Source organism: Poecile atricapillus, chromosome 1 (genome assembly GCF_030490865.1).
Source record: "Poecile atricapillus isolate bPoeAtr1 chromosome 1, bPoeAtr1.hap1, whole genome shotgun sequence".
In the NCBI taxonomy this organism is placed as follows: Eukaryota; Metazoa; Chordata; class Aves; order Passeriformes; family Paridae; genus Poecile; species Poecile atricapillus.
Genome location: NC_081249.1, coordinates 96346531 through 96362305, shown reverse-complemented (window position 1 = coordinate 96362305; position 15775 = coordinate 96346531).

Sequence of the window (15775 nt, the reverse complement as noted above, 5' to 3'; positions counted from 1 at the left end):
TGAGAGAAAAACAGAGCAGTTTATTAAGCACAGTTGTGGGAACATAGTTTCAGTTTTCAGTGGGTTCATCTGAATATTTTTTCCATTTTAGTTCATGTAAGTTCACGCCCTTTGGGTTTCACATAAAGCCGTAGGGTCTGAGAAGCTCAAAAAATCTCAAAATCAAAATGTCAAGTTGAAACGAAACCATAAAAGGTATTTGGATTTGCATGAAAACGGGCCCAGATTTGCTTCAGGAGTTCCTGAAGCCTAGCAAAGCTTTTGAAGAGCCTAATCTGAGTTTTGTGGTTTCAGTGCAGACAGAAAGCAGTGCAAGAGAGCAGATGAGCTCCTTTCAGGAAGCCAAGGCAGAGGAGAATTATTAAGAAGCTATGAGAACAAGAATCATGGAGCGGGGAAGAGGGAGGGAGGGGGCTTGGGGGGAATCTAAAAAAATCTCCAAAACCACATTTTCAATTGCTGAATCCGCATATTAGGACCTAAGAGAACATGAGTCATGTCAAGGCACTACAAGATAATGGACAGATCTGAGTTTCTATGGGTCAGGCTCTGAATAGGAATACAGAGGTCTGGAGACAAGTTCAGCTATAATGGTGACATATCCCTTCTGCCCATACACTCAACATCCCTCTCCCCTTGAAAGTAATCCTCTTCCCACAGTACTTCAGCCACACATGAGGTAGGAAAACAAAAAGAAAATAATCTACCTGGCTTATGCTCTCTGGTTAACACCTATAAACCTGTCCCAACATCAAATATTTTAAATTCTGGCTTTGATCTATTTTTTAAATTAGTTATTTCAATTTCATATGCTGTAAATTTATTCTTATTGCATTCTTTTACTGACATAAAAATAAACATTTCAGAGTGACAAGTCAATTTAGTTGCTCACCTGAAGAGATGCAGAATAAATTTAATTGAGAAATTAACTTTTCTTTCCACTAGGAGTCTATACATCTCATTCAATTACACTCTTCATATTAACATATTTTATATTGACAGGATGTAGAGGAGGCACCCACTGCTTGAGATTTAGTCTCCTGGCTGAGCAGCTGAATGTCTTAAAAACAGATATCTCTCACCATGACTGACATAACAAGGGTATACAATGCTATGAACAGTAAGCAGGTAGATAAAACCTGCAACACTTAAAAATATTCTTCTTTGAGAGCATTTTTCTTCTAACTATACAAAAATTGAACATATAACCTGCAAAGTGAACTTTCAGTCCACTCTTCTTGCTTTTTCTGGAAAAAAAAAAAAAAAAGATAACAGAAGAAGAAATTTTCTTCTTTTAACAGAAGAAAATATAAATTTGGCTGAAACACTGAGTTTTGTTCCCTTCCATCAAAAGGATCCTTACTTTCATATCTTCTCAGGAGTTCATCTTGCCAAAGAAAATAAAATTATTTTGCACAGCTTCAGCATTTGGTTGAATTCTCATGAACTTGGAGTGCTACTCACATTTATGTCATCCTCCCAGGAGCATGCACTCAGGAGATATGACACTCCCCACTGACATTGTCATGCAGCATGACTACAGACCAGCCAGCAGCATTTCCAGCACCTGCACACCTTCTAACCATGGCTTGCAGAACAGGATAAATCATTACTTTGGTGCCATCTTGCTTCGCCTTTTCACCCTCTCACAGATTTACTTTCATGCAGGCCACTAAACTTATTTAACCTGCAAGTCCATTTACTCTCCTTACCCTTTCAGCACCTTCTTTTTGTGATATAGAAGAACTCCCATCGGTTTGGCCTGTCCTCACAGCACACACTCTCCCCAGCCATATCTTTTGCTGGAGCGTCCATCACAAGTGCTATCTCATACTGCAGTTGTACCTTGGATGCCATCTTTCAGACAGGATGTTCTTTGTACCGTCAAGATCTGTCTACCTCCTCTTCTCTAAGACATGGCATTCAAAGGATGCCTAGTCAGACCATTTCCATTGAAATCAGTTGGGTTTAAGTGCTTAAGCAGGATTGCAGGCTGGGTGAAACAGTTTTTGTTCTTCATCTAGTAGATCTGAAGACAAGTACTGCATTCCCACACTGCAAAGGCTTGACTAGGTTTGTTTGGAAAATCACAGTGGGGTAATTTTACCATCTGACAACTCAGCCTCAATTCCAACAATATCCTGGGTCATGGTCAAAATGGTCAAAAGGCAAAAGTTTCCATACCTCAGTCACAGCCACCCAAACTACTGAGGAATCTTCTTTCCAAATGACGATGTTTCAATACATTTTCTGTTAATTTCATAGAAATGAACTATAGTAAAATACACAACCTTAACATGCAAACCAAAACCCAAACCACAACAATTTACTTCATCTAAACAAAACTAAAGAGTTTAGTTTTCTGTCTTGGCAGGAAAGGTTACAGGGGGTAGTCTGAAGTCCTGTTGTTCAAACAGTTTGGAACTTTGTGCAGCAACTTCAGAAGAGACCCCAAATGATAACAATCCAAATTCTCACCATTTCCACAAGCATGATTTGAAGTGTCCAGCCTGTCCCCGGGCCAGAGCACGCAGGAGGCTCTCTACCCTTCATGTCTGGCATTACAAACAGCTCCTCCCCCTCCAAAGAAGTAGCTGATTCAAAGGAGCAGGGGGCTGGCTCATGTCCAGCTGCTGTCACCAGCACCCCCAGGTCCCTTTCTGTCTGGGCACTGTCCAGCCACACCATCCCCAGCCTATTTAAGTAGCTTTCACCTGGACTTCAGCCCTTTCCTCAGAGAAAATAACAAGTTGCCCAAAAAGCCAAGCTCATCCCTCTATGTCTGTGGGCAGCTTTCAGGGTGGTAGAGGAACCACAGCAGATGTTTCTCTTGCTGAGGATGTGTATGGGCTATGTTAGGGTTACTGCTGCATCAGGGAGTGGCAGAGGGGCCAGGAGGATGGTCTCAATCATAACTCAATTTCAGCTTCAGAAACTGAATGATCATTAAACTTGTTACTACAGGGTAGTGAGCAAATGTTTGGGTTTTGGCACTTTAGCAGATGTTTTGCAACATTCCTGCTGGTTTCACAGATTTTTTAGGAGCCATTTCCTTAAAAGCCACCATCGAGATCCCAGCTTCACTGTAAATTGTCTTAGCAGCATTGAGTGAAAGAAGAGGTGGTGGTGGCGGTGAAATCTTCAAATCATATTTAAAACAGAAAAAAAAAAAAGAGGAAAAAGTAGACACTGAGTCATTTCATTATCCTTCCATCAAAAACATTTAAAAGTCACAGCAAAAAAATGGGAAATAAAAATATGATACAGGGCAAGGGAAAACACAACAGAACAAAGGTGAGACTCAAAGAGTAGCTGGTCCCTACACATAGCTGCATGCATGAAGTAGTCTTGCTCACTAGCTGGTTGTAGGCATGGGGAAGGCTGTGAGCAGCCCACTGGTCTTGCAGTACTTGCTGGGAAATTTGCCACTGAACCTTGTCCACGGCCTAAAGCACAACCAAAAAATGAATAAGCAACAAGTAAAGCAGAAAAAGAGTGAAAATGCTACACCACAATGTTATGTAAAAAGAGAAGCACAGCTAGAATCATTCTGAGAAGATTTGGGGTTTGTCCTGTGACAGCTTCATCTCTGTGGTTTTCCTCTGTACTGATGCAGTGTGAAAAGTGTATAGCTGTACTTCCCTTATTAAAAATAACCATACAGTCCTGAGCAGAAATCTCTTGGTACACAAGGGAGCCAATTCTGCCTGATGTCACCTAGTTGTACAGGCAGGAACTTCCCCAGAGGCGCTGTCACTTTGGTCCCTGTGAGAGGCACAACTCAGAGATGACAGGCTGGGAGTGTGTGATGTCACCCAGAACTGGGCTGTCACACCACGGATGCAGCACAGGCCAGGGAGGCTAGGCTCAAGCCTGAGCAGAAGACATGAGCCACGGCACCCAAGGAAATGCAGCTCCTGAGGCAGGGTACCAAAATTTCTCAGGAGCTCAGCAGTCCAGCAGACACCTAAACACAGGGCTGTTTTTTCCCTTAGCTCAGCATCATGCTCTTTGGAAAACCTGACTCACAACGTTACAAGCAACATCAGCAGCTCAAACCCTGTTATTTATCTGTAGGACAACAATGTCTAGAGGCCCCAGGCGTGGCATAGCACCGCTCCATGAGGGCACTGAGCAATCCTGCTGGCTGAGAGCTGTGGCTCCAGGAGAGCTGACCTGGCACTGGCAACCACCATCAGCTTCCCAGGAAACTCTTGAGCAGACATGGCTGCTCACCAGCCTTAAGCCATCCCATTTCTCTTTCCTGATCAATCACATCACTGCAGAGAATATTTAGATTTGAAACTACGGTGCCAGGCTCCAGCAGCTCTGTTGCTGTCTGTGAGGCATCCCAAGCACATGTTGCTTGGCTTATCTCCAGCCCATGCAGTCTTAGCTCTGCTAGGTTTGTGTCACAGACGAGACAGACACGGGCAACCAACATCTTTTTCTGTGGGTCCTGTATGTTCTCCCAATCCTTCAGCCCTTGGGGAAAGCTGCCATTCCCTCCCTGAGCTCATGTTTTCTTCAACCCATCAGGAGTTTTCCTCCAGCTTGCACTTAGGAAGGCAGCATGGGTTTTCATCCCTCTTGCTCTCCAAGGCTTTCTGAAAAGATCCAGCTGTGACTTCTCCTATGCACAGACATTTAATGGGGGCTTTGTAAAACAAAGTTCATGCCAGTGGGGGGACAGCCAGAATTCATCTGGCATCCGTTTCACAATGAAAGGAACACAGAGCAAAGTAGGGAGGCAGCTTAATCTTTTGGCCAACACAGGGAGAGGAAGCTGACTGGCAGCCTCCTCCAGGAGGGGACAGACATGGCTTAGTGACCTACAGCAGTGATTCCACTGTTCAAGAAGCCCCAAGCAGAAGGAAATGATCTGTGCAACGGAAGAAGGTGACCTCCTTGAGCACAGAAGAGAGGGAAAGACAGTGGGTCCGGACCAGTGTAGCATATCAAGACCTAGATTTACTTCTTTTTTTCCCCCCCAGAACTTCCCTGTGACCTTAGACAACCTGCCCTAATCTTTGCAGAAGTTTTGAGTGTTTTGTGCATGCACAGAAAGGGGCAGGGCTCAGCACCCTGGAAGACAGTCTGTATGTCCACCTGGTTCCCACTGGTCATGCCAGGGGCAGCATGGCACCACAAGGACATGGGAAGGACCCCTGACGAGAGCAAAGCCACAGGCAGAGTCACCTTTTGTCTGAAACACTTCCAAAACAAAAAACATCTCATGTTGCCATTATGAGAGGACTGAAGTCAAGCTCTGAAAACACAGAAATTTCTTTCAGAAATCAAGTAGTCCTTCCCCATTCCCCAAACTTAAACATACAAGACAGGAGACTGGTGCCAGTGCTATCAGACATTATAAATCCTTTCAACCCATCTGGCCCAGAGCAAAATAGACCAGAAGAGGAAAAGCCCTTGCTGAACCATAACTAATGGCGTGGCAAATCCCTCTGATCCAGACTCAGTCTTGCAGCCCTTTTGCCAAAATTATGGGATAGCTCCTTAGCCTATGTGAGTCAGCAGGAGCACATGGGTTTCTGTGGAAAGGAGTAACAGTTCCCACAGGATAAACATACCTTCATGCTCTTTGGTAGACATACTCACAGTAACCTGTTAGCCAGAAACTTGTGCTGGCTAACAAAATATCTGAAAATTGACCTGCTATTTAACTTTTAGCTGAAAATGAGCAATAGGATAGGTCCTTGTTTCAACCCTACACCTCTAAGACAGGTCTTGTACATTTATTACCAAATGTGAAGCTCTTAGCTCAAGCTAAACAGTAGAACTAGGGAAGTAATTTGAAGAATTATTTAGTATATAAATATTGAAGTTTCAGTTTCACAGTTGAGAACAGAGACATCTCCAAGGGCTACAGCTCATGGGTAGAGATCCCCAATCAATATTAGCTGTGCACTGCCAGCCACCCTCAGCTCACTCATGTTTGCCTTGTGCCCTTCCCAGTCTCATAGGAGCAGGACTATAAGAATAAGCCTGTGCTATCAGATGGAGACTTTTGGCTTCTGTGTTTGGGGACAGTGAGATTGCCCACCAGACTTCATCTCACTGCAGCACACGGACATTTGAAATTTGCTTTTGCCCCATAAACAGGAACAATTCTCTTCTGATTCACGCTGAAAGCGACAGGGGATTTTCAGAATTATCACAACACATGACGTCATCTTCCTCTGCTGGCAAGAGGGATCGAAAATGACTGACCTGATTTCATAAAAGTATCAGCATGTGTGTGGTGTGTGGTCTGTTACTCTTCCACACTCTTGTGGTTTCTGGGCACACAGCAGCAGCCTGCCTGCTACAGACTGCAAAGTGAAATACAGGTTGGGAAACTGAATATGTGGAAGAAGAACAAAACAGAAATGCCTGAACAGATCTGTATCCAGCGTAGGCCAGCTAACATTTGAATCAGAACAAAATTAATAACTGAATAGGAAAACATTCATTTCCTCTCCTTCTAAAATAGCAGTAATGTGAGGCACAGGAAGTACACATGCTCTCATGTTTTGATTTTCAAATAAATGTCAGATGAAATGACATCAAGAAGAAATGGAATAAGCCTGGGAAAGTCCTCTGTTTATTATTTTTTTATTTGCTTTCATTTGCATAAAGGCAAAGTTTTGGCTTATTTCTACCTTTGCAGATTCACTGAAATAATTTCAGTGGTACTTGAAATTCAGAATACTTCACTATAAACTATTCATCAATTGGGCTGTAAAATACTTTTATGACTTAAAACTACAGGTTACTTTCAAACTAAAGTATATTATCTCCTTAGAAACATTTCAACACAATAAAAAAAAATGACAGGGCCCAGTGCCCAGGAATTAATTTCTCCAGTAAAAGCATAAAAATATTTTTTTTAAATTTATTTTTCTTTACATAATCCACACCCTTCCCTCAGCTCACTTTCACATTACTGGACCTCATAGCACCTTTACAAAGCCCTTCACTGCTTTAAAGTGTATTCAGTTTAACAGGCTTGTTGGAAATGCATTGTTCTTACATTTTTCCTATATTTTTCTTCAGTTTCTGATTCAGCCTTGGGTGGCTTCTGTTTCTTTTCACTCCAATTTAATGTATTCCTGAGTATCATTTCAACTCCACATATTCAAAAACAGCTTGTATGGACCCACTGACCTGTCTCTACTCCACTGATGGGAAGAGGGAAGGAGCAGAGCCCGCCCCTGACTGGGAAGGGACCAGCCTTGTGGATGGCGGGCAGTGAATGAATCAGAGGTGAACTCATCCCCAGCAGTTCACACTGGGCATCAGCTGCTGGAAAGTTTCTGTTTCACACTCTTGCTTCTCATGAATGCTCTGATCTGTGGGATCTTAGGGCTAACACTGAAAAATCCAATTTTGGCACCACGAGGGACAATACAAACACCCCATGGGTAGCTGAGGTTGTGACACACATCACCAGAAGCCAGAGATAATCTGATTTACTCCAATCTGCTCCACCTCAGACAGATAGCCAGTGTGCACCAAGCGCTCACACCGACAGCCATCAGAAAGGATAAGTACAAAAATGTAACACTGATGTTAATATTCCAAAAGTCAGCCTTGCATGTAGAGATCTAGCACTGCTCAGGGGGCACCAGCATCCTGAAGCAAATATTCAGCAGCCTCTTGCTCCCTGTGTGGTCTTCTCCACCGTGCAGCAAGTTAGGGACCAACTTGTGAAAAACAGATTAAAGGACTCATACCCCAAACCAGATCCCATCCTAAAAACTAAAACCAAACTCTGGCCAGGTTCACTTTTTGAAGATCAGAATAGGAAATGGGATGAGCCCCATGGCTCATGGTCCTACAGGCTTGTTCCCTGGACAGCTCTTCTCTCTTCCAGGCTGGGGTGGCACCTGTACTGACTGCAGCCAGCCCGAAAGCCGACAGATTTTTCTATCAAAGGATCCCTCTTCAATGTGTTTGCTCCCTAGTCAGCACTGAAGCACTATCAGCTTCTTTACATCCATAAGATGACAGAGGAATTATTGCTTTTAAAACTGTGAGCACAACCTCTGTGCAAGGTTAAAGTCATGGTCCAGCCAGAGCAAGGGCAAAGCAAAGAGCCTTGCAGCAGCAGCCCTGACAATCAGAGTAACTCATCTCTGGGGAAACCCTGACTCATGAACCAGCTATTCCTAAATCACAGTGCAGACACCTCTTGCTTTTAGAAAGCAGCCAAAGTGTGCACCTATCTCACCTATTTCAGGGGAGATTTTTCTGAGTAATTCTCCCTCAAATTAATTTGCAGCAAGATGGCTCACCAAGGCCTCCTACGTCATGTAGTAGCGTGCAGTGATGTGCTTTGTCAAACAGCACTTTCTGTTTTTAGGGAGAGAGAAACCAAGAAAATCACTCTCATTTTTCTAAGACACATTTATTGTAAGTGATTTCAGCAGTGTTGGAAGCTAACTTCAGAAAGGCAGGCTGGGTGATTCAACCAAGCCAAGCATCTTGGCAGTTAATGATTTCCCCTTTGCTCTTGTCACTTCTTCTTTTGGAGGAATTTATTAATTTTAAAAGTGATGGATAATGCCTATTTTAGAAGGTTAAAACCTTCTAAAGATTTTAAGACAGATTTTAAGACAGATTTGTGGTTTTCTTCCCCTTTTGTGCAAGTTAAACAGCCTCCAGTGGGTACTGGATTTGAAGAAGCTGGCTGGAGCTGGGGAAATAGAAGCATCTTCCATTAACATGAACATCCCGGTATGAGAGGTGGAACCTGCCTGCACACAAAGCACTTCTCCAGCTCATCAGAAACACAAGAGAAAGAGTGAGTCGAAAGGCAGGGTAAGTGCAACATTGAAAAAATACCCTTGAACCAGTCTGCTTTGGGGTTTAATGCACAGCATTCATAGCAAGGAAGCTGGTATATGGAGCTCTGAGCTCTGTCCTCGTGCAGGAGCTCAGCTAAGCCCTTCAGTGCCTGGCAGTGCCCATATTGGCACCTCACACTCAGCCTAATTCTTCTCCTTCTCCCTGCACCTGCCTGTGTGTCATGCCAGTCTCCTGAGCTCAAGCAGAGGTTTGCCAGCAGCCAAGCACTGCAAATGGGACTGACTCAACAGATCTGTGGGGATTGCTCCACACACCCACAAAAGAAGGCTCATTCCATTGCCAAATCCTGTCTCTTGCTGTCCTCAGCTCAGTGCCTCACTCCTCTCCACGGCAGGACCAACAAAGTGGCTCTTGTGAGTCAGCAGGCAGCACCTCCAGCACTGGCACAGCAACACAAGCTGTGAGGAAGGATTTGTCACCTCAAGGGTGGAAGCTCCTGCCTGCTGTCCACAACGCACCTTGCCAATCTTTTTTCAAAGAAGGAGTTAAAAATAACCCTTCCCATGCAAGGAAGGGGGAAGAGAAAAGCCTCAGGGTGAGCTGGTGGGTTGAAGCAGGACACAAAGTGACTTCTGGTCCACCAGCAGCTTGTGTGCCAGGCAAAGAGCCAGAGGGTGAAGGGAGAAAGTATTCCCTGTTCCCACACCATGCAGGTTTCTAGGGCTCCTGGAAAGAAACTCCAGGCCTGTGTGGGCCTCACTTGACTGCTACAAAAGCAAATCAGAGGAAAGAAAAGCCAATAGAAGCTGCCTGCAATGCAGCTCCTGGGCTTGGGTTGATCTTTCACTTCATGTTGCAGAGATTTAGCTCCTCTCCCCTGCACACCTTCCTGGTGCCAGTGTCCTTACCCCATCAGGAGCTGCTACAGCTGCTGCTCCAAGTTTCTCTTCCCTCTCCAGTTATACCCCTACCAAAGCTCTTGACAGGAGTGTGAAAGCTGCTATTGTCTGCCAAGCTACCCAGATGTATCTGCTGCAATGATTAAATATTTTGCAAGACTTGATCCCTTTTCTGCGTAAATCTGGTTTAGACGAGAGCATTTTTCACCACCTCTGGGAAGTGAGCAGAACATTTATGGAAACAATCCTTCAATCAGGGTGAAGTCCTCTGGCCTTACTTTGACCAGCAACTCCTACAAACCACATTATGCATGTCCAGAGAGAGATGAGGTGTCCTGCAACAATCCCACAAACACCATTCCTGTCAGAAACAGCTTTTTCTTCTTTCCATCCTCTGCTCCTGCCAGAACCCACTCCTCCCTCTCTGGCATGCTGCTGGTACTTCAGCACAGCCTCATGATTCACAGGCACACTGGAGCCACTGAAAGAGCTGTCAAGGGGAATCAAGCCCTGAGCACTGCTTCAAGGCAAATCTGCATCCAGAGCAGCATGCTGCATTTCAGCCTCTCCGCCTGCCACATCCACAGGTGTGTTTTCAGGTTTGTGTGTTTTAGGAGGAAAGTTCATCCTCAAGTCAGAAATTCATTAGGACAGTGCCAATCTAGTTAAAATTATACCAGTTTGCTATGGTCAGCTTATTTTCTCCCTCAGAAGCAGCCAGGCATGAAAAGTCTTGATTTGAATTCAGTTAGCAAGGGATATATTTTCCTGTAGTGATAAAATGATGACCTTTCATCAAAATGTGCTTCAAAAGCTTGCATTCCGGGCACCTTCTGGAAGGGAAACTCCTTGATATGTGACTTCTGAGTAGAAGACAACAGACTCTAACCATGACATCTTCTGCTCTCTGGAAAGAACTCCGGGAATCTCCCACCTGAAGGTTAGTTTCAGATGCACAAGGAGACCGCTGGTTTCTGATTAGCTACTTGCAGAGTGAAACTCCAATGTTCTCCCCTTCTTTGCTCCTGCTAAAACTTAACTGTGAAAGCCTCACCAAGAATACCAGTTAGCAGGAAAAGTGCAAGCTGCAGCTGTGGTAGCTCCCAAGCACTTTAGGGTCAGAGAAGCTCAAAGATCAATGCCAGAAATTATATATTCCATAATGAGAAACTACGGACTCTGCTCTCCAGAAACAGAATTTCTGCTTTCATCACAAACAAGGTGTTTGTGATTTCACAACTCTGAGGTGTGAAATGTCTTGTTTGACACTGAAACAAGGATAATAAGTAAGGATCACAGGCAAGAATTTGAAATGGCTTTGGTTGACATTCCCCATAGACTTTTCACAGAGCCCATGGGAATCCAAACATAGACACCAATGTTGCTTCCCATCAGATGCAAAGCCATTCTGCAAGTTTAAATATCTCAAAGCTCAGGGTCCTCTTAAACAACAATAACCACTTGAAGATTTGTTTCCCTTTTCCTCATCCACCATTTAGAAATAACATCAGGTACCTTCCCATGGCTGCAGACAGAAGCAGCTTCTCATGTTTCCAGCCCAAAAATTCTTGGGGTACATTCCAATACTACACATCACAATCCACTCCAAGTCTGGAGTTACAGAAGGACAAGACTTCCAGATCTTGCTGTGTCAGCAAGCACCACAACATACCCATAACTTGCTTTCCTCCTTAACACACTGCAGCCACAATGGGTTCATTCCAAGAGTTTAAATAGGTAAAGAGGGCTGCTTTCATCTCCAGTGGGTTACAGATAACAAGTGGTTTTGCTGGCAGATCGAGTCAGGGCTTCGTGTTGTCTTCCTGCCCAGTAGCTCGCCCTGCACCTCATGCTGAGGGCAAGCCCTCAAACCACCAGAGCCAGCTGCTTGCTCTAGGCAGGAGGAATGTGCCTGGGAAATGCTCCCAGGGATCCCACCACGACACCCTGGAGAGGGCTCTTGCAGCTTCCTCCCTCTGGCACAGAAGCCAGTGGGCAGGAAATGGTAATATCTTCCTTTAGCACAGCTGGTTCAAAGTGAACTTGCCTTAAATTATAACTGTGTAAGCAATATTGCTTATCAAGATATTTCAAGGAAAAAAAAAACAAGTCTTCTCTGAAGAAGCAGTCAATTTATAATCCAGCTGTTTCTTATAAAATTGCAGCTTAAAGTTGAGGTCATTAATTTTGAAATTACAGGTTCTTTTGTGTAAGATTGAGATGGAAAGGTCACTTTTAACACAGTATTTTCTTTGAGCTATGAACTAAATATATTATCTAAGCTAGACAAGACATTGATAATCATCTAAGAGGATGAGGCTTTTGGCAAGCACAATATCTTCTTTTCCACTGATGCAACAGAAATTGTTTTTTTAAGTACTATCTAATATTGTCCAAACTGAACATGCATCTAGGACCACAATCTTGAGGCACACTGAATCGATGATCCCTTGTTCCAGGCTCATCCAGTGATTTGCAGATGCTCCACATGCTCATGATACCCACAAGCTGATCAGTGACTTGTGCCATCAAGTGTGGCACACAAAATTTCACAGTCTCTGCCCTTTGATGAATCATGGGTCAGACACCATCAGACTCTGTCAGGGAGGCCATTTCAGACATGTCAGTCCAAGTGGTCAGTTGGCCACCTCCTGAGGCAGAGACAGCACCCAGTATCAGTTACCCAAGAATGGGCCACTTCTCAACATTGACTGTAGGTAAAAACACTCAACATTCCTTCATCTGGAAAAACCAGACATCAGCCAAATAGAAATGTGAGTGTGGTTAAAAAGCAGGTGTGTTTGTGAAGGGTTGGGGAGGATCATCACACCTTAATCTTGGGCTAATTTTGGGCATCTAACTTAGCAGCCCTAGGGTGTCAGCAGAGTATTCAGAAGGTGACTCAGATTCCCAGAGCCCACCACAGGGTTGTGCCCCCCTGGGTGGTCTGCCTGCCTGCAACCCTGGCACAGGAGACACCTCAGGTGGCTGTGATTCTGCAGAGAAGCTCCCACCCTCCAGAAAAGCATCAAGTTAAATTGAGGCTAGCAGAAACAGTGGGAAAATACACAGCATCCAGACCCTAAGAAGTTACCACGTAAGTAGACTGGTGACTGCAGAACTAAGAGGCACATTGCTTACAGCCACTTTGCAGTGGAGAATCTGAAAGCAGAACCTGGAGATGCTGAAACCCTAGTCTCTGCTCAGACCCCTCCCTGGCTGTTGCTGGGAGATGTCCTGTTCTGCACCTCCACCCACCTTTCTTTGCTGGCTGGGGACCTCTCCAGGGACATGCCACCAGCCCATATGCTCAGGTGATTGTCCAAGTGCTGAGATCCTGTTTTCTCAGCAGGAAACAGCAAAACTTGACTCAAAGGGGGCCAGCCTTGCCCCACCTGCCAAAGCACAAACACTCTCTTCATGTCACAGTCTGGAACAAACTTTAATGGGAGCAGCTTCAGAGGACTATCAACTACCTGACTCAACACCTCATCCAGACACATGAGATTCTACAGATGAAAAAGTAGCCAAGCCAGCATATGTTTCCTCCCAGCTTTACAAGAGCCACTTTTTTGGAGCTGGGATTTAGATATACCTTCATCTAACCACCAGTCACAGTTCCTCTCCAGGATTCACATGTACCTATCCCAATTTAAGAAACAGATATCAGATGTTGGCCTGCAGCCAGAAAATTATGCTGAAGAACCTCCTTTTCAGGAATAAACCCTTCTCTCTCTAGGCTGGATTTAAGCCACTCAGTTACAAGACAGAGATTCATTATCAATACCCAAAGTACCTACTGGCATGTGCAAGTTTGTTTTTCATCTCTGCTGTGTACACATACACATGGTCACATCTCCTTTCTCCCACTCCCAGCAGCACCTGCAAACACAGTTCATGGGCAGCAGTCACACATGAGGCAGCTGATCAGTGACTGTCACCCTCAAGTGAGATGATCAACTGGTCACCTCCTGAGGCAGACACAGCACCCAATGTCAGTCACCTTCCTGTGGGAAACTCTGCATGGATCCACAGTGTGCAAGAGAGAAGATCTATCTTACTTTGTAAGGCAAGAAAGGCGTTTCTGCCATAGCAAAGCTGGTCAATGCATGGAAATCCATCCTTCCACAGGAAAAACCTCAGCAGAGGTGAAATGCAGGGCTCAGCATTTGGTAAGACTATGGTGAGCCCTGGAGCTCCCAAGCCCAGAGGCAAACTGTTATCCTGACTGTCCTGGACCATCCGCACACTAGGTGAATGTGAAGAGTATGGAAACACCTCAGACCTGCCAGCCCCCTTCCAAAGTGACAGAAAAAAAATTGTGGAGGAACAGTGCACGGATTTGCAACAAGTCACCTTAATTACCCAACAGGCTGCTTAAATAGCGAGAGCTTCCCTGAAGCACATGCTGGATCTCCAAGTGTTCATGAAACAAAAGCCATTGGTGTTTCCTACAGCTTTTGGAGCACAACATGTTCCTGCTGCTATTGTAAAACAAGAGCTGGCAGGAGTCAATGGAGACCTGCCATTTCACATCAGCTGGGAGGAGAACACCTGAGTTACTACACTGCTGTTTTTCTCACATGACTATTCTATAGGATAAAACTTCTAATTAACTGCGTAGTAAATGCGATGGGAAGACTCTTTTGCTAATTATTTCTATACCTTCAGGCAACAGAATAAAATCAATATGTAGCAAGAAAATGATAGGTAAATAACCTTGGCAACTTGTGCTGCAGGTAAATTAACAGTGTGGCAGCAGATGGGAATGCCTTCACAAATTGGGATGCTGGTTGAAACCAGGCTTCAGATGCGTGTCACCCACCAAAGCTGCCTCCTTCAGTACAGCCTCACAACTCCCTGCAACGGGGTCCTACAGCCCCCTCCTTCACAGCTGCGCTAAGGAACCCGCTCAAAGCAAAGCAGGCTTCCTACACTTTCTTGTATTGAAAAGTCTATGCTACATTTACTTGTTTTAATGCTACTGGAACAATCAAAAGGAGGGGAAATTACCTTCGGAGCCATGCAACTCACACAACATTTCTTGTTATTCCTAACAGGCAAAAATGGTTTTGGATTCAGTCGCGTTTGGGTAAAACCAGGGCTCAAAACGGTGTAATTCTATGACCCCCTCATCAGTAGTTACTTCTCCCACATGCAAGGAAAGATGAGAATTTAAGACTTAAACCCAAGGGATTTGTCACTTTGGACCCTCTGTTTTACTGCACCCACTTTCAACGTGCTTGAGGGGATCCGTGTTTCCAAGAGCCACTGAAAGTTTACTTAGAGTTGGGCACCCAGCCTAAGAGCTGCGCACATCTGAAAGCCGTAGTACGTTAACTTTGTTTGTCGGCCACAGAGTAGTTTCATTGATCTGAGAGCAAGATAACGATTTACAAAACAAAACCACAACCACTTGTTAGCTGTAAGTGCCTTCATATACCCTGCATTAATTCAAACGTGAATTAGACATGGAAATGCAGCCAGAGCGCGCTGGGTGCTGGTGGAGCGGCGTTCCCTTCCAGACTCCTCGCATCAAGTCCCATCCTGCTGCGTTCCCATGCCAAGCTGGCAGGCCCCGCGCCCCGCCAGGAGATAAAGCCGGCAGTGCGCGGGAAGGCGCATGCACAAGGCATGTCTGGCAGGCCTGCTCTCATGACTAACGCTGCGTTCCTGCGATAACAGGCTCGGCCACCTACACAACTAGCCCTCTGAACAATTACTGCACTGCATGGGTTCCCATGAACGGCAGACTGATGGGAGAGAGAGATAAGCAATCGCTGTCGCTCTCACAAGGGGTTTCTAGGCCTGGGCTATCTTCTGCATCTCACACACAGCTCTTGTAGCTCTGTTTTCTGTCCGTCATTTTGGTCAGGTCCTCCGCTCCACTGCTAAGGCACCAGACCTTTGTCCAAACCAGTGTGTCATTCCCAAAAATCCCCCATGAGCACAAACTGCAGCAGGGCAGACAGGACAACACAGCGAAACACCCTCCCATTAAACCACACAAACACATCCAAAAAGACACATGGATTTTTCAGACCCAGTGCTTAGCAGCCTCTACCCGG